Consider the following 8320-nt stretch of genomic DNA (forward strand, 5'->3'; position numbering starts at 1 on the left):
CAATTAGTAATGGAGCTGAGATACGAATATAGGTCTCCTTAAAAAACCTATTAACTGCACTATAGCAAAACTCCTCTCAAAAAAGCTTTAAGACATTTTTAAAGGAGAATTCTTATATTGTGGAAAAAATGTTTTGCCTAATCAAATTGATTGTTATTTTAGAAACTATGTGGGTTTTTTTTTTCAATTTTCCTACAAGACAATCATAACATTCCATAGTAACTTTATAATTTCCAATAGAGCCTAAGACTTACTCTTCCTTGCTTCATAATCGTATCTCTTAAATTGCATTCCTTTGTTTACATCAAATCTTCCCATGCTTTTTTCAAGGCTATTTCTGATGGAATCAATGGTTTTATTATAATCTTGAATATATTTACTCTATCTCTGTTTCTGCCCTTTCTTTTTTTGCTCATATTTCTCTCTCCCTTTCTGTCTCTCTGTCTGACTGTGTGTGTGTGCGTTTACTTCGCCATCACTGTGAGGAATGATAATAGATAAAATATTCTATGTATTAGGCACATGTAGTCTCTGCCTCCCAATAAATAATATTTTCCTCCTCCTCTTCTTTTAAAAAGTATGATCACCATTTTAACTAGATAAGCAGATTGATCAATTTTTGAATCAAACCTATTTGTCCTACAACAACCCTTTCTGCATATTCTATCTGATTAAAGCATTGTATGCAACCATCTCAGAGTATATTTTTTGCAATCATTCCTTTGGTCATTTTACAAACATTTGTTTGAGCTTATTATGAGAAAGGCACTGAACTGGACTTTGGGTATGGAAGACAATGACGCAAGTCTATGCTCTTAAGAAGCTCATATCTTAAGGAGGCAAAGAGATAAATAATGAGCACTTATAATGGAGTATATATCACTTGCCATTATAAAGATATTCAGAGAGTTCTAAGGGAGCACAAACGCAAGTCAGTTTTCTCAGCTGAGAAAGAAGTAAACCTGTAGATGAAGCTTAGGCTGAGTCTTTTTAAAAATGTAAAGACTCCACAAGGTACAGAGGAAGATGAGGACTTTTCATGGAAAGGGAACTATTTGCACAAAGACACAAAGTCATGACACAGCATGGGACATTCAGAAGGCCAGTCATTACCCACAGTGGCTGTGAGATTATGGTAAATGACAGTAAAGAAAAGACTTATGAACTGATTTAGAAAGTAAATTATTTACCTATTGAGTAATGAAACAAGGCAAAATTGTTGAAATAGGAACGTGTGATTTTAGACCAACATCTCTTTTTAGAAACTTCTTTCGAAGGGAATGAAAAAGAAGATGGTTAGATAGATAGGCATGTTGGATTGGTGGTGTGTGTTGTGTGTGTGTGTGGAAGAGAGGGAGAGAAATTGATAATCAATGCTTCTATAACTGTGAGGGAATGAGATTTGGGTTACAGTAAGATATCTATTCCATTTTGAAGCAAGAATGGTGATGCAGACAATTAAAGTGGGTGGTAAATATTTCTCTGTAGGCTAAAGACAGAGTCACTCAGAGTTAGATATTAGATTATCTCTTCCAATATCACAAATACAGAAAAATTTGTACCTGTACAACTTCATGCAGCTCATAGTCTGAAGTGTTCAATTCGTTCATATTAGATGAGGCACACTTTACTGTCATCTGTTATGACTTATTAAAAAAACTAGCAAATACTTGATTTTGTGCAGGAAATGCTTGACTATTTCAGATTCTAACAAGGAGGAGGAGACAGGGAACGTTCTGCCTTGCTTATTACTTTATCTGTTTGTATCTTAAACATTATGATTATTCTGTAGACATTGTTAATCAATGAATAAGTGAGTGATAGCATTGTTTAGGGGTATAACTTGTTCCCTGTTTCCTACATTTCCCATTTCCCTCCCATTTCACATAAGATCCCTGGCACCTCTCCACTCTTTCACTCTCTCCTCTAGGAAGGCAGAGTGAATGAGTTAATATTATTAAAGAGATTTTAAGGAAAAACTTGACATGTGATGTCCAGCCCCTTTTCCTTTCTTATAATGACCAGTGGGACTGCACTTAGGGCTATTAAGTATATCTTTCTGGTTCTGGAGTTAAATGAATAAGCCCGCACTCATGAATTTCAGGTTTGTCAGAAAAATAAAAAAAGATATTTTGGTTTTCATCTGTCAATTCTCTGTCCTGTTTCTCATTTGATTCAGAATTTGATCGAAAAACTTGGTATTATTTACTGACCTCTTTCAAAGTCTGCAGTAGATATAATTTGGGAAAGCTAACAGAAAGTAGCTTAGCTTTGGTGGGTTCATAAGAAAATATATATTTCATTATTAGGGATCTATAGAAAAGCCTTTTTCAGAGCTGTTCCTTACTTGCTATCTGACCTTAAAAATCATTCACATTTTGCATAATTCAGTTTCCTCAACTATAATATGAAAATAACCCCTGTATTACCTACTTCACATCAACATAGAAGTATTACAAGGAGATTTGACTTGGGCCTACTCTTGATAACTATACTGCCCCTTGCTTCCTGAAGGTCACTATTAGCCTGCTTATCAACACTGGGATTTAGTTTGGGCTGTTTTAGAACTTTATGTAAATAAGATTAAGGGAAAAAATAGATTTTCTTAAAAAAAAAGTTTTATAAAGCATTATACAAATATAAGGCTTTTTTTTTTTTTTTTATAATAACCAGAGCCTGTGCTTTCTCCCAGTTGGTATTACCTTAACGTAGGACTAATACCCTGATTGTATTTGCCCTGATCATACAATAGCTTCCAAAACGGTCTTGTCCTTCTAGAGTGATGTCAGTGCCCTTTGTCAGTGATACTCAAACTCAATAAAAAAGAGATTATCATTGAAGAAGACAGGTTTATCCTTAAAAGTGGAGCCTGAGAAGATGTGTGTTCAGGTAGCTTATCGAGGAAGAAATTCCAGAGAGCAGGAGTGGACAAAGGAGGAAAGACCAATGCAAAGATGTATTATCCAGCGGCCCACGGAAGACATAGCAACTAGACATCATCAGGAACCCACCGCAGAGCCTACAGAATGCTCTCGGAACCCACCCCTCAGATCAACAGGGAAAACACGTCGACCACGTGCTCCTCTTTTTGAGAATGGTCCACAGGGAGGTTAGCTCCTCCACAGGATGAAAAACAAAAGACAACTGGCAGCTGGAGGGAGCCTGGAGCTGAGACACTGTCAGAGTGAAGTGACTCAAATCCCTGGAACAGCCTTCAAGCAGAGTCAGAATCAGAGGTGAAGCGGAGAAGATATGTGACAGAGCAGCAGAGCTGCTTTGCCTGTCATTTTTGTTCTATGGTTATCATGAAACATTTAGAGATGCATTTCAGCATACAAACTGGGGAATTTTTATGAGAAAAAAACATGAAATTTTATATTTTTCTGAGAAAATATAAAAACAAAACCACAGACATTACATATTTGCAAAAACTAAAGTTACAGACTAAGCATAAATGACTGTTCAGTTAATACAGTTTTTTTGTCAAATCAATACCACATGTGTTATTTATTTACATCACTTACTGGGATTTGTGGCAAAATGAAAAAATAGAAATGTTAAAAATTGAAAATACAGAAGAAAATCTTATAGTTGAAGAAAGTACCAGTTTTGAGTTTTTCCTGCTAAAGTACTGTTAATTGATTTGAGTCGCTCTGACTACGCCAGTCTTCGGGCATGCAGTCTGAGACTCACTAATCCAATCTCTATTTTGTTGCCAGAGGGATTTTTCTAAACTTCTAATTTGATCAGGTGACTTTCCTCCTTAAAAACATACGCCTCTACCTCCCTGAACTTGCAGTTCCCTAAATATCCTTACCTCGTTCCAGCCGCTTTGCTTTCATACATCATCCCCTTCCCTGGAAATGCTCACCATGTCCTCTGAGGAAATCTCCCCTCATCCTTCAAGCCCTCGCACAAACACCTTAATACAACCCCTGCCCCGGTCCCCCTTGAGGTGGGTGTTCCTGCTGGGGTATTCATGGTTCTTTTGTAAATGCCTTCAGTGGACCATCAGTTTACATTCGTGGTGGGATAACCTCTCTGAATATTAACTGAACTCTAACCTCATCCCCAAATAGGCACATGTGTGTTGGCTGAAAGGTAATCCCATTCAGGCAGCAGCTGGGCCTGTTTCTCTTCACTGACCCAGGGAAATGATTTGAAATATCAGTTTTCCAATTTGTACTTTAAACCATCTTTAATTACCTTGAAACTGAAATTAATTATTAGAGATGTGGTACCAACTCCATATAATATGACATTCACTGTAGTAAAAGCATGATTTTGAATATAGAGCATTGTTTTTACCATTAATTATTAGGGGAAACAACAAAAGAGTGAAATCTTAAATCAGCAAACCTGGGACTATAACTTTGGCAGATGGTGTTGGGGGAATGAAGTGGAGGATCACATGCTATTTGTAAGCAAGAGAAAGTCAGTAAGAATTCTAGTTTTATAAGCTTCTCGTTGCCGTTTTTTATTCATCCATTGCAAGATTGTTCTTGATGTCATCTTTGTAAAGCACCACCATTAAATATTCATTGAGACAGCTGGGGGGTGTGGATAAAGAAGGGAAATGAGAAAAAGAAAAGAGGGAGAACAATCAGTTTCTAGGCTGTCTGAGGCATAGAAAACTTGGATATCGTTTCCGCAGGGGTGCCATATGAAAGGAATGGAAGTGTTACCTTACCTGGAGGGACATCATGACAATCAACACAGAAGAAAACAAATGCAGTAAGAAAAGAAAGAAAGCAATAAGTTAAAGTGACTGGAAACCTGAAGATAGATATATTTGATCTGATCAATGCCAAATGTATAATAATCAAGTGTTATGATACCTGGAATCAACATAGTGACTATGTGTACCTTGGGCTACAGTAAAAATAGAATCTTGAAGATTGACAATCCTGAAAATAGAAATACATTTAAAAGAATTCAGTAATCCAATCATGAGTTAACAGGAGCCTGGACTAACATTAAAAAGAGATATATGAAAAAAGCAGGCAGGAAAAGTTACAGAACTTATTATTAAAGGATGAAGACTCTGATATACAGAGGAAAAATGGATTTGGGAAATCCCAGCAAGGATGATGTCATAACTACATAAATTAATCTGAGGGAGAGGGACTAGATTGAAGATATCTACTTTTATGATGCTAAATTTCAGAGCTTTTGTTTTGAGATGACACCGACACAGAGAAAGATGATGGTCTATATTGAAGGTGGGATACATTAAGGCTGCATGGGAACAAATAAGTGAATTTAATTCATAGCCTCATCCTTCATAGGAATTTTATAATCATTTACCCTTCAGGGATAATCATTATTTTCACTTGCAGAAGAGGTATATTTTTAAAATATCTATTCTATTATCAGATAACATCCAAACACAGTTGACCAAGCTCTGGAAATATTTAAAATACTACACTAACAATAAACAGTGATTTGTTCCTCGGTAATTAAGTGTTCCTGACTATCATAGAAAGTTCCATCACTACTGACTTGATGCAATGTGAATCAAGCTGTGTTAATGAGGGCACTTGATTTAACAGAAAATTAGGCTGTTTTTCTTTCTGCCTGTGACATCCAGGACTGTTTGAGGAGCGGGGACTCAAACAGTGTCAGATGCATCTTTGTTCTGTCTTATATTTGTGGGGTGCTATCATATGGCATAGCATTTGGAGACTGGTCTCTGTAATGGGAGACAGTAGACAGGCTGAAACCGGCAGTGTTTTTAAATGTCAGGTTGAAAAGATTCTTTTGCCCAAAAGCCTAAGGGAGTTTTTACCTTGACAGATAATATGTGACTATCAGGCTGCACTCTTCAGACAACTTTGCTTGTCAACCCCAATCTGTGAAATATTGAGTTGGGAGTGTGGGAGGCCTGTTAAAATGGAAAACTACTCAGTACACCTTCACTGGGCTTCATCCTCCACTGCTGCCGAGTCTTAGAGGCTCAGAGTCAATGATGTGGCTTATTGAGTCCCCAGGTAGCTTAACTTTTGTGTTTACTTCTGAGGAGAATTGAGATAATGAAATTAGTAAAATAATAATAATCATAAGAATCTGAAGCACATTCAACTATCTAATTGTCTGACTGTAAGTTTAGTACAGAACCGCCATAGAACAAACAAATTTTTTCTGCCTACACTTTCTCCCATAATCTTGCATATGATCTGGGCAAATCAAACCCAGGGTCACCTAGAATAATGCACACTTGACAAACCACAGACTGCTCCTTCTCAGCAGTCTTGAATGTTTGCTGCAAGAATAACTCTGGCTTACAAATCTTCCTCATGCTGTGCAGCTGACAAGCTAAAGGATCTTGTAAATATCTGCCCTTGATCCCCTGCCTCTAATACATAAGGAACTTTGCCCAGTGCCTCAGTAGATATCTGAATGCTAAGCTTTTCCCTCCAAAAGTATTTATGGATTAGTCACCACAGAAAACTAAACCTAATTATTTTCTTTCTAAATAACTCTACCAATATATCTTTCACAGAACATCATCTCCAGCATTTTCAGAAACCCCTTCTGATGCCAGATCAATATCAGGCTTTTGTGTAGAACCATCAGTAAGCAAAGCACCGGCATGGTGTGTTTCCTTCAAGCCTGTCTCAAGTGTCCTTATTAAAGCAGCCACTGGGGTAAAGCTAGAAAGGTTTTACACAACTTCATCACAATGCCACCTCATGTGGAGAGACTCCTAGGCAGTGCTTAACAATTGAAAAAGGAAATTCTTCTTCTCTCCTTTCCTAGCTATGACATTTATGAATGCCCACACATGACAAAATGAGCCTTGTTTTATGAATTTGGTTTTCAAATGTCTCTATAAAGTGCTTGTTTTAAAAAGGAAGCCCGATCCATCAGCATATGAGTCACTCCACAATACTCAGGTTTAGTTATTTGTGAAAAAGCTCAAATTTATAAAAGAAAGAACTGGATTTGAACTTTGAAAAATGGTAACATTAAGGGAAATCTTTACAAAAGCTTTACTGATACAACATAAATTAAATGTGCCTGTGTGGTCCAGTAATGTTGTCGTCCCTTTAAAACAAAGCAGTAGACTTCCAGTTTTGTGGGAGGTTTTTTGTTTTTTTTTTTTTTTTCCCTTTGGTCTTTTCTTCCAAGACACGATGATTAACTTGTGCTGATTCATCTCTACTGGCTCACTCAACCTCAGAATTCATGAAGGACCTCCATTTTGTCTAGATATGTTGGCTTTGGTTGTATATGCTGCATAAACTTGGGCGGTTTGTCTGCTCTAAAGGCCACTTGGCTGAAGCAGTGAGAGGAGGCTGAAATACAGTAGTGAAATGCCCCTGCATGGGGCAGCCAGGGTCACTTTTTCTAAATAATAAAATGATGCTATATAGGCTAAGAGCTGCCCTAGATCCAAAGCAAGGTTGTCAAATGATACGTGTCCCAGGCAGGTTCACAGATTCAAGCTGTGTGGGCTAAGGAAGGAAGGTGGTGTCACGAAGAGCCATCAGAAGGGAGCAGCAGCCACTTTGCTCCAGCTGATTGGTCCCAGATGGGGCGTGTGCATATCACTGAGACAGAGCTTCTGATTTCTTAAGTAAAATTAGAAACAGAGATGTTTCCGTTGCATGTTAGCAACAGTAAACATCTAAAAAGGTGGTCTAAATGAAACACTAAGGGTTAGATCTGACCTGTGGGCCACTGATTAGCAAACTCTGAGCTAGAGTTATGGATGAAATTGGGCACACAGTTACTAAGAGTGGAACTATAAAACTCACCAAGGGATGGATCTCATAGCATTGCTTGCCTCCAAGGTCACCGTGCTCTAAATAACTCTGAACTCTGCATATTTTATGGCATTCAAATCAATCTTCAAAATAGGAAAAATATTTAGGGCTCTTTGGCTTGTCTCTTCTGAGTCTTAGAGGTAAAAACTAATTAAAGGTGTCTACTTCCATCTACCATGCTTTACAAATTTACAGGGAAGCTATAGTCATTTTGACAAAATGCCAGAGCTAAGCTGCTCTGGTATAATCTGTAAATGGCTTAGTAGAACAACGAGGCTCAGGGAGGCAGACATTCATACCTTGGACCTACAGAACTCACGAGCCTGGCATGTTTGACAAGAAGAGGCTGATAACGTTTTGATGTAAGACTCTTTTTGAAAAAAATCTTTAAAAGTATTATTTTTTAAATTTTTTAATATTTCAATAGTGTTTTGGGTACAGGTGGTTTTTGGTTACATGGATAACTTCTGTAGTGGTGATTTCTGAGGTTTTAGTGCACCCATCACCCAAGCCATGTACACTATATCCAATATGTAGTCTTTTATCCCTCA

Source organism: Chlorocebus sabaeus, chromosome 7, assembly GCF_047675955.1.
Source record: "Chlorocebus sabaeus isolate Y175 chromosome 7, mChlSab1.0.hap1, whole genome shotgun sequence".
Taxonomy (NCBI): Eukaryota; Metazoa; Chordata; class Mammalia; order Primates; family Cercopithecidae; genus Chlorocebus; species Chlorocebus sabaeus.